The 21,106-nt window shown below is 33.3% G+C and overlaps 1 protein-coding gene across 1 annotated transcript in view; it reads right to left on the bottom strand.

Annotated features, from left to right (window-relative positions):
- The window catches only part of LOC121731082, a 52,525-nt gene extending 36,572 nt beyond the window's left edge, over positions 1-15,953 (bottom strand). Inside the window, exon 1 of the mRNA XM_042120416.1 lies at positions 15,838-15,953. The gene's annotated coding sequence lies outside the window, so the exon portion shown is untranslated. The remainder of the gene's footprint in view (positions 1-15,837) is intronic.
- Between the last annotated feature and the right edge of the window lie 5,153 nt (positions 15,954-21,106).

The following is a 21,106-nucleotide window of genomic DNA, read 5'->3' as shown; positions in this document are numbered from 1 at the left end:
TGAATTACTCCGACGTAAATTCCGCCGCGTTTACGTCACGTATCAAACACATACAAAATACGGACGTAACGCGACAGACGACACACTATGCCGAAATTCCGTCGCCAGCCGTGCCGGGGCTCATCGCAAAAATCCGCCTCCATACAATTTGTATGGAAGCGGATGCGCGTATCGCACACTGTGTCGGGGCGCAGCGGATTTCCGATTCCATACAAATTGTATGGAGGTGGATTTTTGCGATGAGCCCCGGCACGGCCCGTCTCAGTGTGCTCACTCCTAATGACATTTTCTAAAAATGATTCCTAGCTAGATCGATTTATAGCCCCCGAAACCCCCTATATACTAAATTTCATGAAAATCTTTGGAGCCGATTCCGAGATTCCAATTATATATATATTAAATTATACAAAAGTCTGAAACTGTCGTAACATAGGGTCAATTAAGACCGCAACGCGACGCGTAGATGCATTTCTAAATTTGTATAGATTTGACAGATTACAACTGCGTTAGATGTCTTGTAAATATGCTTGTACGCGTCGCGTTGCGGTCTGAATTGACCCTTAGGCGTTAAGTTGTCATATTATTTGATTGCTATATTCGCGCTTAACAGTTTCATGCAATACCATAATATATATTGCAATATTTATTGACAAATATTATACTTTACGATACCCTCATTTCTATTGTAGCGATAGAGCTTTAATCATAATAATATAATATTCTGAATTAAGTGCAAATATAAATTGCAAATCATAAAATCTTAGACGGGCAATATAAAGTATAACCATAGTATACAAATATACAGCAGACCAACCTGAAATTAGACAGCTTGAATTGGGTTTTATTCGACATGCATACACTTTTAATTTTTGATTCAAGGTGAAATTTTGCAAAAAAAAAAGATAAAATTATACTCTATCAAAATAGTTTCAGAAAGCTTGAAGAAAAAAAACACTGTACTCTGTAATATTACGTGTATGTAAATCTGGTCTCTGTATTAAGCGATTTTTTTTTTCAGGGATACGGATAAGTTACTCTACTGTGTGATAAGCATACTTGGATATTACAAAATGTCTGATATTATAAAGTTCTGGGGAAGCTTTCGAAACTGGTGTAATGCGGTTTGAAAACTGAATGAAGTGACCCACAAACTTAGCATTTTAAAATGGTTTAACTCCTTCCGTGTGGTTTCCTTATAAGTATTTATTACCTAAAGCTTGCACCTAGTGCTCATACATATTGAACAAAATGATAAATTGATTACATTGAAGGTAAGTGTTTACTTACCTTCTTTATGTCTTCTTTATGTTTATAAAAAGAAGAGTTCGAATTTACTAAAACTTAATGTTTTCAATGAAATTGATGGCAGATTAAAATAAATATTAGTTTTTTTTTTCTTTTGATATGCTTCTAACAGCAAAATAAATTTTAGATTTTTTTTTTTTGCTTTTGATATAAAATTCAGTCTTCCTTTAATTTTATTAATTTGTTCTTAAAAAATATTACTGCTGCATATACACGATCCACGTTTTCGAAGTTGTACAAATGGAGTAACTTCTATTTTTTGTGACATAATATGTTATTATTAAAACTATACATGTAGAGTCTCTTATCCTTCTATAAAATTAATTGAGCTTTGCCGAGACCCCCCCTCTCTCGAACGTAAGATTAGATGAGCTTCTACTCGATCCCCTCCCCCCTTAAATACATCACGTAATTCGTGGACGCCCCCTTTCATCTTTTTTGAATGGGATATATTAGTGCAATTTTTTCACGCTAAAGCTATTCTTATACTAGATAATGCACGCAACTCCGTTGTGTCAATTGTGCGTACATTTTTTCCGGATAAAAAGTATCCTATGTCCTTTCCCGGTACTCAAGGTATCCCGGCCAATCATGCTCATGCCAAACAGCAAAATCGGTTCAGCGATTTTGGCGCTTACACTTTCGCATATTTTATCATATTGGTATGGATTACGTGTGTATCTTGTTTACTGTATGATATTAACTGTAAGTATGCTAAAACTTTTGCGTTATAGCCCACATTAGGAAAATATAATCTGAAATCGGCAATTAAATATCTTCCGTTCCGTTGTCCCTCCGTTTCTTCCGCATTAAAATATGAAGCCACGATTCACAATAATGAGGAAACGTCGCAATGCACGGCCGTCACGTCTTGCACATTAAAATTAATACTATGCTCTGAGAAGATAATAATTATTTTTTGGTTATATAAGAATTAAGAACAGTATTTTCAACCGACTTCCAAAAAGGAGGAGATTATATGTTCGGCTGTGGATATATTTTTTTATGTTACTTGATATCAGATGTTATATTCGGTGCTATTTTGTCTGTATTGAGGATTCCAACTTAATCATACGTATTCTTCGAATGTTCTTGAATGTTGTTGAAAATTTTCGCTTTTAATATAATTTAAGATTTTTAAATTTCTGCATACTTACCTGTTTCTAAAAATATTAATTTTCATTTTCATAGAAAGCATAATAAATGTACGGTTCAGGGAAACAACAATTTAATCTTGAAGGTTTTTTGATTGTCATAAAAATAAAAAAGTTACTACAATTTTTATTTAATTTTTAGCTTACTTTATACTTCACTTTGCTTTATGATTGTATTAATAATAATAATAATAATCATTTATTTCGGACATTATTCATCCATAAGTGTTAGTTATTTAGTTAGTAACAATTTTTCTTAGACTAAGTTACTAGTGTTAGTAATTATGTTAGTTACAATTTAGCTTAAAATATTTACTTTATTTGTTTCTTTCTCCATTCAATTAAACCTGAATAAATATAAACATTCAGTTTTAATTGAATGGAAGAAGAAACAAATAAAGTAATACAATCATACAGTGATTTACGTTGTCTTTCGCTTTAAATATTCGAAAACTATTCTCATACTCTCTCGAATAATCTTAATATATTCCATGGCAATCTATGGAATAGAAAGGACTTGTCAATACACTGTTCAAGCAAAGATATCGTGTTATGTAAAGGCGCCTAGTGCGTAACGTTAACAAAAGTAATGATATATACCTCTATCTAATCTAGGCCTGTTACGAATTTGAGCACTTTCCTCTATGAAAATACAGTATACATTTAAACAGTAGATTACCTTCATACGAGGAACCTAGACGAGCACACGTTCACATAAGCGTAATTTTAGTCTCACAAAGTGATCTGTCATGTCGCAAGCTCCTTAAAGTTGTATTTAATTAATTAAGTGAACTCCAGTTGTGTGAGTTGCCAATTGGTACAAATTTATATTTATCATGATAATAATATGCTCAGGTCGTAGGTACTAATTTTTATTAAATCATTAATCTTTGATAAAACATTCGGAAAAATGTATACAGAACGTTTTCTGTTATTAAATAAAAGTTTTTGCTACATTAAACGACATTCTTTCCAAAGACAGTTACTAGAGTAAGGCCAGGTTCACACGGCATAATCTTGCACGTTTACTGCAGTATACATCCATACGAATAAATAGTGGCGCATACAATGTATATAGAACCATTCACACGTCGATTGAACATTTGACACAATTGTTGATTGAACATACAGATTGTTGCAGTACAATCAGCGTATGAATGTTTAGACATATACTGAAAAAACGTGCTCCTGCACGTTTTTCTTACTCTAACTCGGCCAAATTACTCTACTGTATGACATATTTATACTATGGTGAAAGTTCCCAATAAAGTCCATAAATGGTCCCGGTCAGGAACAGATAGTCGACGTGAGATACTCCACAATACCTGCCACAATATCGCGACATTTACATGGCCAGAGCTCATGTTATAACATTTTATTGGCTTTCAGAATATCAACGGCACGACGCTTTCAACGGGAGGAAAGTTAATATAAGATTATTTTAGAAGAAAGTTGAATAATGTCGGCTATTAATGTTGCCAACAACATTAATTTTATACCAAATTAACAATTAAAATAGCGACATGTAGCTTACTTATGAGTAAATGCGTCCATTAGCAGGGTAAAGAACCATAAGTTTTTTTTTACGTTAATGCAGACTGTTTAAAGAAATCAGTGAATGTGACTATACAACATTAACAAAAATATAGAACCCGATACCGACTCTTTGATCTTTCCTCAATAAAATTTGATATTTTATATTCGTTTGCTTAGAATATAAATGTTGTTTCCTGCTACAGGTATAACATAATCTTGTATCTTTAAACGAGCAATTCTTGTATATATAATATAATTGGAATCTCGGAATCGGCTCCAACGATTTTCATGAAATTTAGTATATAGGGGGTTTCGGGGGTGATAAATCGATCAAGCAAGGAATTATTTTTAGAAAATGTCATTTTATTCGTGTTTTATCGAATACCGAGCAAAGGTCGGTCAAATAGCTAGTGTAATTTAAAAGGAAGAATCATATTATTTTGAGTTGTTTCATTTTTGTAAAGGTAAAATAAAATTACTTAAAAAAATAGGCTTTTAAATCCAGTATGTAAATCCATCTCGTAAACTATTTAAGTCATATTATACACAACTATACACAACACAGCTGAATTAGAATTAATACTAATTTATACACATTAAAATTTTTTGTTCTACTTTAATTACACACACAAATTATATTTTTATGTATATATTATAATGCTTATATTATTATTTACAGTCAATGCTATCTATTTTATTTATGTTTATAATAATTATTAACTATCTTACACACAACCCATACATTTACTACACATAATATTATAATTATTTACTGTGTGCCTCAAGAGTCAAGACGTAGTCTGTCCAACGCTGAGAAAATGGGTCCACAGAATATCAGGGACCGTGGAGCCCACAGTCATGAACCTGAGTGGATTCCACTTCAATAGTTTGGGCATTACACCACCAACCAATTCGTATCTGGCGCCTTGCTTAATGCATTATTATGTTTTGTTTTATGGTTATTATTATTTATTTCTTTTTTTTCTCTTGCATTGTCGTTTTTTTTTGTGTTTCTGATTACTATCAAGCTACTTGTACTGTGTGATGTTTTTAAATTTAAATGTACAGAACTTTGTGTAATGTCCAGATTACTGAATAAACCTTTATTTATTTTATTTATTTAAAAATCACGCAACACAGTAATTACTAACAATATTTAAGCACACTTTGTTTACCACATGAAATAGTTTATATACTTAGCATACATTTTGACATTGAAATATTATCCGCCAGCTCGATTCAGCGAAGGCTCGAGGTAGGGTTTCGCGGTGTGGATTACGACGAAACTGTATATTGTGGTGTCACCTGACATGGTGATAGTACAGTCTACGTCATGTTGAATAACGAGTGCATCTTGAGTTTAGTGGTTAGATGTTTGTAGATGATTCATGAAGTATATTGATACTAACAATAGATGACGTCCGCCAATCAGTTGCGCGTTGGGCCGAAAATTTTATGTAATGACCTATGCTATGTCCTACTCGTATCTCTATTTAAGCGTGAAGAGGTAAATGACAAGCAGAATTTTATTGCGAAAAATACAAATACAAATAATTTATTTTCCAGAAAAATACAATATTATACAACTTCAGATTAAGACAAATCCCCACACTAGGCATAGCCTGTCCTGTGGAGCCAGTAGGAACATTTTCGAGAAATTTATAACTTTTACACTTAAGATAACTATATTAAAACGTTTACAACAAAAGATTAGAGGTAAGTTAGGAGTGTGAGTGTGAGTGTGTGTGTGTGTGTGTGTGTGTGTGTGTGTGTGTGTGTGTGTGTGTGTGTGTGTGTGTGTGTGTGTGTGTGTGTGTGTGTGTGTGTGTGTGTATGTGTGTGTGTGTGTGTGTGTGACGTATTAAGATCTTATACAGTAACCTTTACTATGTTTTCAAGAAGTACTGAGAAGCATTTTTGTAATTATTTCTTTAGATTTACGTAGAGGGAACCTTTCTAGTTGGCATAATTTGATTAACTTATTGTAGATAAACGGGAATAGAAAGGGTGCGAAGCGCTGGGCAAAGGAAGTTTTGACAGTGCTACCAGGTAATCTAAAGTCTCTCTTTTTAATTAAGATGACATGTTGTGTAGATCCAAGTACCGATTTGTGGACAGCAAGCGCTACCGTCAATATGTATAGTTTACGAATGCTTAAAATCTGATAGTCGCGGTATATGGCAGTGGTGGAGTATCTACGACGTTTGTGTAGTCCAAAAAGTATCAAATGTATTCATATGTCAATTCATATATTTTCGTGCGATTTATAACTAGAATAATCTATTACTATTTTAGGAATTACTATGTTAAACTTAATCTATGTATGTATTATAATATGGTTGCTGTTAAGAATTTGTGTGTACCCACAAAAAATATTGTTGAGTCTTGTCGAAATGCAGTCTTGATCGAAGTGATCTAAAGAACATAACTGCATTCACAACTCAAAAGGTGTTTGTTTTGTGAGATATTACACAAATTAAATCAGCGTCCATATTATGTACACTGTAGAGTCAGTGTGTCATACTAAGTTTGTTAACATTTTTTACTAAGCAAAAGGTCTATTTTGCGTAACATAGATTACATTTACTCGTGATCTGTCAACCGTAAATGTGACCAGTGTTCCTGGAGCTCTAATTAGTATCAGTGTCATTCACTGCTCCCTTGTCTCCGATTGACAATACGATACTGACTAAAGCTCAATCACACTGGTCGAGTCACAATACAATCGATCATCTAGTTTTTCATCATAGTAGAAATGAAGACATGAGTGAATGAAGTGGGTAACTAATAATTTTAAAACTGACGTTTTTTGCATAAATGGCTTTAGGACCGGGATAATGGTTTATAATAAAAGTAGATTCCATGTATAAGTAGATGATATAGTAGTAGTAGTAGATTATATATTAATTAAGACAAGTAAAGAGAAAGGTTATTAAAAACTAGTTTAAAACTCTAGATTATCAAGAAAAAGAACAAATGCTACGAGAGATAAATAGATATTAGATAGACAACACACAAACATACACACACACACACACACACACACACACATACACACACTCACACACACACACACAGCGCGCACTTAAAATTAAAAATTATTATTATTAGGTAAGTTACAAGGTTTGTTCAAATTATAATGGAAAAAAAATTGTAGAACTGCTCAAGAGCAGTTCTACTAATTTTTTACAATATAAAATTATTATATTGTAAAAATATGTTAGTTACTTCATCCACTCGTGTCTTCAAATATGATACATTACAGGTTTGAGATGTTTACAATATGACTTTCATAAAACAAAAGTGCTCCAAAAACACGAAATGTTTGAGAACACTCGAGAAACTGAGCAAATAAACGAAGTGCCAAGTCAATATTGTTTTTATTAAATGCCTATCATATCCATAATATTATAATAACATAGCTAAGACAAGACAGTCTGTCTGTCACGACTGTAATATTTAGGGCCTGATTCACTACGAGTACTTTCAGATAAAGTGGCAAATTCACAAGTTTTTTGACAGATTCTCCATACTTCATCTGTCGAGTTAAGTGGTGGATAGCCTATTCGGCACTTATCAGGAAGTGGTGAAACAGGCTCTAAATCGTTTAACCGATTTTACTAAAATTTAGAACAAAGAAACTTAGATTTCCAGCGAAGAATAAATAATAACATTTTATGTCTGGGAAAGGCAAAGCTTCCAAGCAAGAAACAAATTTAGTCGCAACAAAGTTGCGGGCAACATCTAGTATTTCATTATAATATGCCATGAACGTCAAACCACCATGTAATAGGTAAGCCAAGTTGACATGATATGGCTGGTCAATAAAATTATGTCACACCCGCCACGCCTTACCACTGCAGGTGGGCTATTAAATCAGAAAGATAAGATTATTATTTTCCAAGTTGCTAGTGTTAAAAATTGCACTAAGGCAGAATTGATCTGGATTAAAGTTAAAATTTTAAAAAGTAAAGACCCTCTCTCAGGCTCTGTTTTATATTATCCGGTATCACTTCCAAAATAAACACGAATCTAACCTCTAAAATCTTATATAATAAAGTTTTAGGCTACAGAAAGCGCTTCATACATATATATATTATATAATAATATATAGCACATAACCCTCTTTCTGGAGCAGGCACAACAACATAACAAGGCATGGTTAGAAGGAAAATAAGCAATAGAATTTTTCTATAAAACGAGTTACACTTGTGAGTAACACTAATCGTGATTAAAAATTGACATTTCACCTTTGACACTTAACATCCATTGCCAACTTTATAATCGCAACGGAAGTACTCTTATTTCCGTCCCAATTCACAACAGTGCTCTTACATATCACATAAAGCGAGAGGAATGATGTTACATACTCTAAACACATTTGTTACATACACATTGCTGAGAGTTGTATCTGAAAAACTGTTTAAATTTAATATTTATAAAAACTTCTAGATAAAATATAATATACTTAGGGCCTGTTTCACCACTTTCTGATAAAGTACCTAATAGGCTATTCACAACTTTTTTGACAGATTCTCCATACTTGATCTGTCAAGTTAATTGGTGGATAGCCTTATCAGGAAGTGGTGAAACAGGCCCTAAATATAAGTAACAATTAATGTCACACATAAAAAATACTAATTAAATAAGTAAGATAAAACAAAAATACTAAAATTTTTGACATATACGTGTATAGAATAAACTAGGGGAAAGGACATACTTTTACTGTAAAGTCAACTTCTAGGTATACGGTTTCACAGAGTGCGCCTTTTGCACGCACCAAATCATGGACTAAATCTGTACAATCTATACGAGTACAACCGGTAGTTACACACACGTAGAGGTTAATTGTAACATGGCGATTCGATGTTTTTACGCAGATACTATCTTGTATAGCATATAAAGCAGTTTTAAATAGTTATTTTGTAAATATTTCAACAACATAATATCAGTTTCGAAATATATCAAACTTAATTAATGATAGAGTTGAATTTAAATATTATTATAATTTAGTATTTACATACAAAAATCAAACAAAAATCACGGACGTGGGGGTTAAGGCGGCAAACCTAAAGTGGGATTGGGCTGGCCACGTTAGCCGTATGCATCCCGACCGCTGGGCAAAGATATCGACAGAGTACCTAAAGATGGAAGACCGGCAGCCGGCCTAGGCAAAGAAGGCGCGATGAGCTGGAGGCGTACCAGCCGGGCTGACCAACGTGGTGGTGCTGGAGCAAGACAAGTGGAAGACCCTGGCGGAGGCCTTTGCCCAGCAGAGGGAGATATATAGACAGATAGGCTAGCAAAAAAAAGTATTTACATGTTTGCGTTAGGATGGTTGTACTATGCTGTTACTTCTATCTCACAATAAACACACCTACTCAGCACAAGTCATCAACTATCATGATCAGTTTGACTATCTGGTGGTGCTATTCCGCAAATGTAATTCTAGTGTCACGGTGTCTGCCAAAACTCCTTCAAAACAACTAAACCGATTTAAATGATTTTTTGTGTGTGTCAGAAACATCAAACAACGCATAATAGCTACTGAACTACTAGAAATAAGTATTACTAGAAATAAGTATTTAAGCAGGTAGACGAACAAGATCATTAAAAATTTAAGAGAATAATTTCCTTCGCTTTTTTTATTTTCTCTTATGTACTTTGTTACGTTTCCTAACATAACTCTCATTATTTCTACCTTTATTTAATTGTGAGTAATAAGGGTAATAAACTCACAAAATGTGTAATTAAAGCACAAATTTAATTAATATTATTAAGATAAAATGCATTAAACAGTAAATTGATATAAAAGCATACTATTATGAGTACTTTGTAACATTCTAAGAAAATGTGGAATATACTAAACGTAACGCCCGCCATGTCTTGTAATTACGACTAATTATAAAGAAATAACACCGTTTACAACGTAATTATTACACGACTATGCACAGGCATAATTTAATAAAGCAAATTTTTGAAGTAAGATAAAAAATTCTAGATATACGAGAGTATAGAGCAGCTATCCCCAACCCGCTGCCCGCCAGGACTTTATTTTGAAATTTACCCCCACCGGTAAAATAATGTAAAGTCGTCGTGAAAGCCGTGAAATTTTCTTGACTTTATTGTTAATTTTGAAGAGCGTTATTTTTAACCTTGAAATTTTTTTGTGGCTCGCGACACCCATAGTAAAATATGTTTGTGGCGAGTATGAAAAAAAGGTTGGGAACCACTGGTATAGGGCCTTCAAAATTTAAAAAAAATTATTCAAGTAGGCATTTCAAAATACAGTTTTTAACCTTGAATCTAGAGGTACAATGATGCCTGGAACTAGCCCGGCGACAAAAACCAGTGAATTTTATCATACAATTTTACGGATACGTAGCCATCAAAATTGGTGTCTGTTACTAATATTGAATCTACTGAGAGCTAATTTGAACTAATGAAAACTAATTTATTATTAATATGTTCCGTAACTTTTTGATCATTTTATATTGTATACGCCTATAGATACAGAATATTTAAAGTATGAACTTAAAAATTACTACCAGGTACAATGTTTCTGAGAAACGTACAACTATCTCAAATTAAATCTTCTAAATGAGCCTCTTATGATTTGTAAGCTTTAAGTAACAACTAACAACAAAGGTATTTACAACATAATAATTATAATTGTGTTTAATCAGAATTATAAATTGTAGTTATAACTTTTAACAAAATAAGGTATATACTTATGCTGAGAGATATTTTGCGTAACAATTATACAAAGTTGTCTTTATATAGAAAACTAGGTACCTAGCGCCCGCACCTCCATTACTCGGAAAGTCGGTTATCGAGGGAGAACCGTAAGCTGTAACAATAACTATCCTTTGTCCTCTTCCGGGACATATACCCCGCGTTCCATTTGATGTTAAAATTATCAAAACGCTGAAATTAAATAGGCGGCATTTTGAGCGTTTTGATCGTTTTTAACATCAAATGGAACGCGGGGATAGTATCATAAATTATTATAAAATAAATACTAGATGTTACCCGCGACTTCGTCCGCGTCAGCAAAATGTGATAACAAAGATAATAAAAAGAGAAAAAAATCCCCTTTTTATAAAAAAAAGTGAAATATATCCTTCTCCTTTTCGGAAGTCGGTTAAAAAGTAGCCTAAATTATTCCTTACTACATCAGCTATGTGCCTAAAAAAGTCCCGTCAAAATTGTTCCTGCCATTTCAGAGATTATCCGAAACAAACAGACAGACATACAGACATACAGACAGAAATTAAAAAAAATGTTGTTTTGGTGTCTGTGTCCTATATACATTCATATGCATTTAGTAAAAAACGGTTCTTTCAATATTACAAACAGAAACTCCGATTTTATTTATATGTATAGATGTATAGATAGATGTATAGATGTTCCTATAGATAATGTCTTAAAGTATCAAATAAAAAGGTAACAAACGGACAGACACACTTTCGCATTTATAATATTAAGATGTTGTGATATAAAGCAAGCCAGAATATGGGCTTAAAAAAGAAAGAACAACGTAAAATTACATACAAAAATTTTAACTTATATGTTCGTTTAGGATAAATACGAATATATCATAAGTATATTTTATACCGGCATTGATGTAACTTTTAATTGCTCAAATTATTTCAATACCTTGACCTATGGTATGGTAAAACTAAGCGCTCTATTAAAATAATGCGCTATGTACAATAGATATGTAATTCATTTGCATAGTATTGTATTTCTCATATTCATATCGCTCGTTTAATCGCAAGTATTATAAAAATATTACAAAAATTTTGTGAATTTGATTTGTAATAATTGAAACCACAATGATTTACCTAAATTTTTTTCAATTTACGCAATCGTAGAGGCCTACGATTGTGTAAATTGAACATTTCATTCAGATTTAGGCGAATCTGTTTCAATTGTGAATGAAAAACACAAGGTCATTTATTTAACAAGTTTAGTCATTAAAAAGTTTAGGTAAGAGACATTTAAATGAAGAGTTTGACAGATGATGTCCTTGGTTGATGGTCGTGACTCGTGGTCCTTTACCTTATGTCAAAATGTTTATGTAATTACAGTTAATAGTAATCACCTAATAATCCTAATAACGTCTCTGAGTTCGGTAATTAGTGTGTTAATTTTAAGGACACAATTAAATTAGTAGTTTTAGGTAAAGTTGATTGTATTAAGAAATGAACATTGACATTACATCAAATAAAAAGCGTATAAAAAAACATTATAAAACAAAATTCATATGAAGAGTTTATAATTTATAGTCTCTACGATTACTTTACAGTACTATTTTCACGATATATTTAAATAAAAGCCTATAAAATAGTTGAACAAGATCAAGTAGTCAAAAGTATCGTAATAATTATAAAATAAGTTAATTAAAAGAAGCGTTTAAGTATTCGGAGCCTGATCGGCGTAAACAAACTACCGTTTTATAAAATGGAAAGATGAATATTATTTCGTAAAACGCGACGTGACGACGACGTAGCGTCGTAGCCCAGTGCTACGTCATGAATTCGTTACGTTACGTCACAACGTTTTCTTTGCATTACATCAATTTCTTGAGAGGGCAAATAAAACAAAATATCAAACATCGCCCTTCACACTCGCGTCTTTCATAATTACGGCACGAAAACAGTTCTTTCTTAATAACTTGATAAATAATAAATATATACAACACTTTTAAAATTCACTAGTACAGTCCCACAATAATACGTGGGAGAGCCATGCTTCGGCACAAATGGGCCGGCTCGACCGGATAAATACCACGTTCTCACAGAAAACCGGCGTGAAACAGCGCTTGCGCTGTGTTTCGCCGAGTGAGTGAGTTTACCGGAGGCCCAATCCCCTAACCCCTTCCCTATTCCCTTCCCTACCCTCAACTATTCCCTTCCCTTCCCTACCCTCCCTATTACCCTATTCCCTCTTAAAAGGCCGGCAACGCACTTGCAGCTCCTCTGATGCTGCGAGTGTCCATGGGCGACGGAAGTTGCTTTCCATCAGGTGACCAGTTTGCTCGTTTGCCCCCTTATTTAATAAAAAAAAAAAATAATAATAATAGAATTGTATAATACTTATTAAATTTATATTTATATGCATCTTTGTGATTTATTTCAATCGAGAAAACAGACCCTCGCAAATCGATGTTTAAAAAATGAGTACAAAAATGGAGTATAAGATTTTGCTTTAGTAGCCCCCTTAATTTATGCATATATTTATGAACGCCTTAACAGATAATCACACTGAAACGATAATATCAAATCATAAAGCTGCTTTTTAGGGTTCCGTACCCAAAGGGTAAAAAAGGGACCCTATTACTAAGACTTCGTTGTCTGTCCGTCTGTCTCTCGTCTCCAAGCTGTATCTCAAGAACCGCTATAGCCAGACTTCTGAAATCTTCACAGTGTGTAGGTATATGTTACCCCTACAAAGACAAATACTGAAAACAAAATAAAATTAATATTTAAGGGGGGCTCCCATAGAACAAATTATTTCAGCCTTTTTCGCTCTATATCAATAATAGCAAGAGGTAGGCACCTTAATTTTTCTCACATTCTACAGTTATATGTTTACTTTAAAATTTAATAACAATATCAAAATGAAATAAAACTTAAACCCATACAAAAAACACAATTTTTAGCCTATTTTTACTCTGCATCGGTACCCATCGTGCGCGAGTCCAACTCGCACTTAGCCGATTTTATATAATCTATAATAATTACGCTTAGTGCTTATAATCACATAGAAATTATCGGATTAAGTTATCATGTCCAAGAATGTCTATGTAATTATAATCCAAACGTTATTTGTCTCGTCAAATTTATAAATTAAGCTTGTAAGTAGCTTAGAGAAGTTGAACTGTAAAGTCATGGTTTCGTTATAATACTTATCCTGTGATAAGTATTATAACGAAACCATGACTTCACAGTTCAACTTCTCTAAGCTACTTACAAGCTTAATTTATAAATTGAAAGATCGCAAGTTTTTACGTAGCTGAAAAATGATAATATGCTGTAATTTTCATAATGATACTTTTTTTTATGAAATAAGGGGGCAAACAGCAAACGGGTCACCTAATGGAAAGCAACTTCCGTCGCCCATGGACACTTGCAGCATCAGAAGATCTGCAGGTACGTTGCCGGCCTTTTAAGAGGGAATAGGGTAGGGAAGGGAAGGGAAGGAAATAGGGGAGGGTAGGGAAGGGAATAGGATAGGGGATTGGGCCTCTTGTAAACTCACTTACTCGGCGAAACACAGCGCAAGCGCTGTTTCACGCCGGTTTTCTGTGAGAACGTGGTATTTCTCCGGTCGAGCCGGCCCATTCGTGCCGAAGCATGGCTCTCCCACGTATACGAAAGCTTTGCTCCTTAACTTTTAGAAAAAAATACATTTGTTTCAAAAATGATTCAACTTAAACGCCTATAGAGACAGACGATTCATAATATTTCTACTCAATTAATCATAAAAGACAACGCACACAACAAGACAGTTAAATTAATTACAGTTTACTTATTGTACATGTACCATAGTATAGAGATAATAAATAATAATCCATACTAATAAAAAAGATAGTATGTCTGTCAGTCTTTACCGACTTTGATAGGTATGAAGATAGTTTGAGTCCCGAGGAAAAGACATAGGATACTTTTTATCCCGAAAAAAAATAACGTTTCCCGCGCGTTATATGCATCTGCGTAACGGAGTCACAAATCACATGCATCATCTAGTAGTGTAAAATATTCAATAAAAAACTAATCGTCAGCCACTACCATGAAGAGCCTCAAAACAAAGAACTCGTTTAATCAGAAGTTTTTATATGATAATAATCCTTCGATAGTTATCTAACGACGTATCCTGTGCTAAGGTTTTTATCGCGGAAGAGCCGAGCAACATAAAAACTGTCCTTGTTCTGATGAGTCATAAAAACCATAATTCAGCCATATTTTATATAAAACGACCGAATTCATGAGTACGCGCAGGAACATTTAAAGGTCAGTGTTATACGTAAATCACTTTACTTCATAGTCCGCCTACAAATAAAGTTGCAAATAATAATTAAAATATTTTTTCAATGGTGATAAGTCCATTCAATGAGCCTTCATTGAAGAATCTAACAGTGCAGTGGTATCCAGCCACAAAAACAACTTGATAATATCTCAGAAAAGTTTTAAAATAAACTTAGACGTTAGCATATTATAATAAAACTGATAGGTATGTTGTTATATCCACTTGAATAATCGTAACACGCAAAACCACAAATATCACTTACCAATCGCAGCATCGTCTTGCTCTTATTCTATATCCAGTATCCACATCAACGTAAACACTAATTTAGAAATATTTTAAAGAATGTAAGATACGTAAACAAATATTCTGTAAAAAAGTATAAGTAGAAAAACATAGAGATTTCAATTCATGTAACATATTTTCAAGTCTTTTGGAATTTATACTTGAAGTTAAAAAATAGTTTTTTAGCTATCTAATAATATTATATTATATAAGTGACCGCATCTCTAATTTTTTTGCACCAAAACAGTCGTTTACAAAATATGGTATATATTATCTTGAAACGTCTTTTAGCCTAAAATTATTTCCTTTAATATAATTTTAATCAATTAATTATAAAGTTATGTAATTCAAACGGGTAAAACATAAAGAAAACACTAAAAATCCTACCAAAGTACACATCCCTAACATCGAACATCAAGAAAAGTATTTTAAAAAACGCACGATCTTACGAATAAAAATAGTGACCCATCCGTCAAGCACGGGGTCACATCTAATTAAATTTCTAAATATTATACACAATACGAACCGTTTATAGTCCAGGGGGCAGTCCTAGCACAATCACACGCGCACAGTGCAAGTGGGAGCGGATGTGTTCTCCGACGCGCGAGCATCAACTGGTCTTCGGACGAGTCGCACGATAAGCGATAACCACGGATCGACTTTACGAAACGACTACGTTACGACAAATTTTCGACATTGACTAGTGTGAGGTCAACAATCTTTTTAATTATATGCGAGTATTGATTTTATTAATCCGCTGATTACGTACTTAATTTCACTTTCATTGGTAATATACTCTATTTATAGGAGAGACATTTTATTAACGTCTTAATTCACAGACCTACATTTCTAACATTTTCGTGTTTATTTAATTTTGGTAATACTGTCGGCATATTACATTAAATTATATATAGTTCACTAGATGATGCCAAAACTCGTTTTTTTCGGGATTAAACGTATGTCAGCAAAATCGGTTCATCCGTTTAGGCGTGAAGAGGTAACAGACAGACAAACAGACAGAGAGACAGACGGACACTTTCTCCTTAATAATATAATATGGATGTATGTAATAATTTCAATAAAAAATTAAATAGCACTCTCAAAGAGTCTAGCACATATACAGCCTACAATAAAGATCATAAATATAATAACAATAAATTATTTAAACCAATAAATTCTTTGAAAATTTTGTTCTTTGCCCTGCTTCAAAGTTTAAGACTTTTAGGATATCCGATTCTTTATTTTACGCAAGAACTATAAGGAAAATGCCACAAGATAATATTCATCATTACAAGAAGAGCAAACGTAACTAATTTTTATTAATAATGTCAAGATTACGTAATTGTAATCACGGCGTAATTATCTATGATTAACTCCTAGGCTTTAATTATTGTGATTATTCAGCAAAACACCTAGACATCATTTTATAATTGCATTTGTATTGTAGCAAACAACACAGCAAATAATAATGTATCTTATCATTTTACTATAACAATAAGCTTAGTATATGTAATGCACAACTTCTTAACCTTAGTATGTGCGGCCTTAAAATTAATTTGTGAGTCCAATAACAAGCAATGGATTGCATGACGGTAATAATATTATTAATATTAATATCAGATAACTCCTATTCCAAGAAAATTATTTTGTTCCCTAACTAGATGACTGGTGAACTTCGTATCATTTCCATCCTTTAATAAAACCTTCCCTGTACTTCCACAAATATTTCAAGACTGAAATTAGTTAAATCGGTTCAACAGTTTCTCGAGTTTTAGCAAGATTAAGAAAAAATTAAATAAATAAAATGTTATTTTATAGTTTTACAAAAATAATGAAGCTAAGCTTAAGACTTGCTCATATATATTTTTATTTTGAATTTTTTAGTTTATTGAGTTTTTTAAATTATGATACTACGTTTCTCCTTATATTACATATGACGATTGTATTATCATTATCATTATTCGTCAGTGTATAGTCAAATTAAGAGTCGATATTGGGTAACGCAGTTTCTATTGTTTAATATTCAGGAGGTAGCAGTATGCAAATGAGTCTCATTATTTTGATTGACGACAAATTTTTAATTAGAGTATGTTGTGAGTCGAAAGCCATTATAGTATTCCAGCTGGTAGGTATTTGGTTTCATAATTTAAAATACACTGGTTATAGCTGAACAGGCAAAGCCGATGGTACACCGTTACGTACACTGAATTTGTCATAAGCGGTAATTGTACATAATAAATTAAAGTATTGCAAGATTATAGGCACACTTCTTACTAACACTAACACCTCAAAATATACCAACTTCATCACCTCGATGAGTGGTAGTCTTCCACCGTAAATTTCCAACGTAACTTTCTGCCGCGCACTGTAAAACTCTGAAACGAACTATCACCAGCAGTATTTCCGGATCTATACGACCTGCAATCCTTCAAGAAGAGAGCGTATTCCCTCTTAAACACTTGCTACTATTTATAAAAAGACGCAATAAAATTAAAATAACTTCAAGCTCAGTGGCCTAAATAAAATATAATACAAGGAATTTTCGAAAAAGTATTGACCTTTAATAATAAGTCTTGTGGTATTTGAATGTCATTTCATGGGGAGTGGCTACAGAGCTTCAGTAGTCACTCAAAATGATACTAGTTCTCATTTCGGCCGTGGTGTGATTGTACATCAGCTGTTTTGGGTGAAACTTTGCGATAAGGCAGCGATAGCTCTGATTTTGAACCGCCAGAAGTATAGTTAGATCAGTATAAAATATATCAACCAAAGATGGCCTGGTATAAGGCACTGGTGTGATTTGATAAGAAGAACGTTATGTTATTGAGTGAAAGTTCTTCTTTTATCTATTATTACTTAATCGTCATCTTATAGCATGAGGTATTAAGTAAGTAATTAATAATATTCTAATGTAGAGCAAAGCAGGTAGCGGCGCCTAGTTGTGATGTAAATAAAACAGTGATTTATTGTTAATATAAACAGGTAATGCTTTCTCATACGACGATAAATTATTATAAGAGGTTACCTAAGTAAGAAATAACCCGAGTTGGCACGCTTCACTAGCTTGTGGTATTAAAAACGCTGTTGCTTTATTTGCATAATTAGATTATAATGCTTACACTTATTCAAATATTAGATAAACATTAGGGTTCAGTGCTAGCTACAAGCGCGATGCAACTACGAGTTGAGTCTTGATATTTTTTTATAAACACAATGAAAAATTCAGCCCAGATATTTCACATTTTGACTAGATTCAAAATTATGCGCCCGCGCGTTTTGGCCGCTACACCCTGAGATCATAAGCAATAAATCAATCGTTTTATAAACAATATAACGATTTATTTAAATAGCGGTGCGGTCGCACTGTCATTTACATACATTTCAGCTTTAGAACCAAAAAATGTTGCGCCTCGCGATGTGGTTAGCGTGATTTCTCAAGGATGAAAATATTTTACGTAACTATTTATAACGCTGAATGACGTCTATCTAGATTCTAGATTTGACGGATAAATAAAAATAATTTGGACGATAAATCGTTAGTACATTTCACACGATTGGATTTTATAGTACCAGTTTAGATTTGGCGGTTAATATAACTGGATGAGGAAGTTGCTCGGTAATGGTTAAACGTTAATTATAACGTCGCCGCTATAAATCTCAATGAGCGAGCACTGGAAACTTTGAATACAAGAGGCTACATAATATATCTTTTATTTTGTTTCACATATTATATTTGCATACTAAAACGTTTCTTTTTGAAAAAAATTGAGAGGTGTCAAGGGGCACCCGAATGGAACGAAGTTATTTCTTATGTTCAAAAAACCTGTATACATATACACTCTAAAAATTATTAAAAAACGCCATCTATTGACGCCCAGGAATACTAACAACGCGTCGGTTTATTCTCAAAAAAACGCCATCTAGTTGACGCACAGAAATACTATCAACGCCCTCTGCCCCTACCATGCAGGTACTAATAAAAAGTGTCGAGGTCAAATATCGTTCTGTCTAGCCTATTTAGCCTTTACGCCGAACGCGCGAGCGAGAAGAGTGTATCCTCTTAAAAGGCCGGCAACGTACATGCTGCTCTTCTGATTATACTAATGTCCATGGGCGACGGTAGTTTCTTTCCATCAGGTGACCCGTTTGCTCATTTGCCCCCTTATTTCACAAAAAAAATAACACCTCCATCGTGGGTATCGCAGACACAATAGATTTTCAATTGTTATGGGTTAACATTATCTAAGTTTAAACTATAGTATCTAAGTTTTGCATCCAAATACTCAACATATTCAAAACCTCTAGTCTAGACTCTACAACAGCAAAGTTCTGATTACGCACGAGTTCTGTATTGGCTGTAACTTGTAAAAGATAACCGAGGTCTTACGATTTATATAGACTTTTACAGTTAAAGCCTTTGATAAAATAGTCTATAAAGCGTAGTTCTGTTCTAATGAACTTTCTTGCACGAATGTCCGGCTCTTATCGAGCCGTCAAGATAATCATGCCATGCTTTTGCCGTTGAAACGCTTTCCTTGATAGCGTTATAAGCATTATATTTAGGTTTTATAGTTTTATAATATCTAAGCTATCTATATTAATTATTAGATGTATAGATAAGTAGACTTTATAATAATCTAGATAATAACTGCGCATTCCTGAGTTCTCGGTATCCTACGGTAACCGTACATTTTATTCCGAAAGCCTATGTCCTTCTTCCTATAATATATAACCTTTCTCCTTTAACACTTTAAGGCAGGTCTAAAAGGATAACGAAGATCAAATTGTGAATAATAAATTTTCACAAATAAATCGGATAAGGACCACTAGTGTGCAACCTTGCTCCATTTATCTGATCTTCTGGTACACATTTAAGACGTTATAAAAACAATATGTTACATCAGGCTCTTAATTAAAGACTTGTTTAAATTTTGTAAAACCTTTCCTTATCAAAGACCTTTTAAGCTTTTAAATAGTAACGTGTATATCCTAAAAGTTATTCCTCACATAGCCTTGTAACTCACAACACATAATGTTATGTACCCTGTTTTTATATGTATATGTAACGTTTCACAAATAAAAAAAACTAATTTTCGTGAATGTACTTGTGAGGATGACATGACGATGTCGCTTCATTGGGCTAATCTCTAAATGTAACAAAAATTTCTAAACGAACTTTGATGTGCATCGTGATACAGTTTAGGCTTTAGATTAATAAGGACTTCTGTTTATGTCAAAAAAACAGCGTTTTCCTGTGATATTATGGTGGATGTTTCACGCGGCTGGAGCAGCGGTCGCTCCTCCTTAACATCCTTATGTCCTAAGGATATTAAGGATGAACTGAAGCATGATTTATGTTGAAGCTAAATGTAGCATATCATTGAATTATTATGTACACTCGAGGAAGCCTCCAGTGTACATCATACAAAAACTATCTTTCCTATAACCGTTTAAAATGGTTAGTTGTTGTTGTCACGAAAGTAATATTTGTATTGACTTCGTAACCACTTTCCGTGTCGATTAATGAATCGATTTATTGAGAGCACTTCCGACTGCTAACACATTTATTTCCACTGCAGTTCTGTCTGCCCTTTCTACTTTTCCAGGCAGATATAAAATCCGTGCAAATCTGACAGGAAATAGATTGAAGTAAAGTTTTCGGAAACAATTAACACTTCTACAGTTTGCCAGATAAAAAAAAAAAACATAAACCTATCGCAGTTAAAAATTGTATATCTTAAAACGTTCATTTTACGGATTCCATTCCACACATTCCATCCCATTACAAATTATAC

Source organism: Aricia agestis, chromosome 10, assembly GCF_905147365.1.
Source record: "Aricia agestis chromosome 10, ilAriAges1.1, whole genome shotgun sequence".
In the NCBI taxonomy this organism is placed as follows: Eukaryota; Metazoa; Arthropoda; class Insecta; order Lepidoptera; family Lycaenidae; genus Aricia; species Aricia agestis.
The sequence above is the reverse complement of the archived record's forward strand: the minus strand, read 5'-3'. Positions and strand labels throughout refer to the sequence as shown.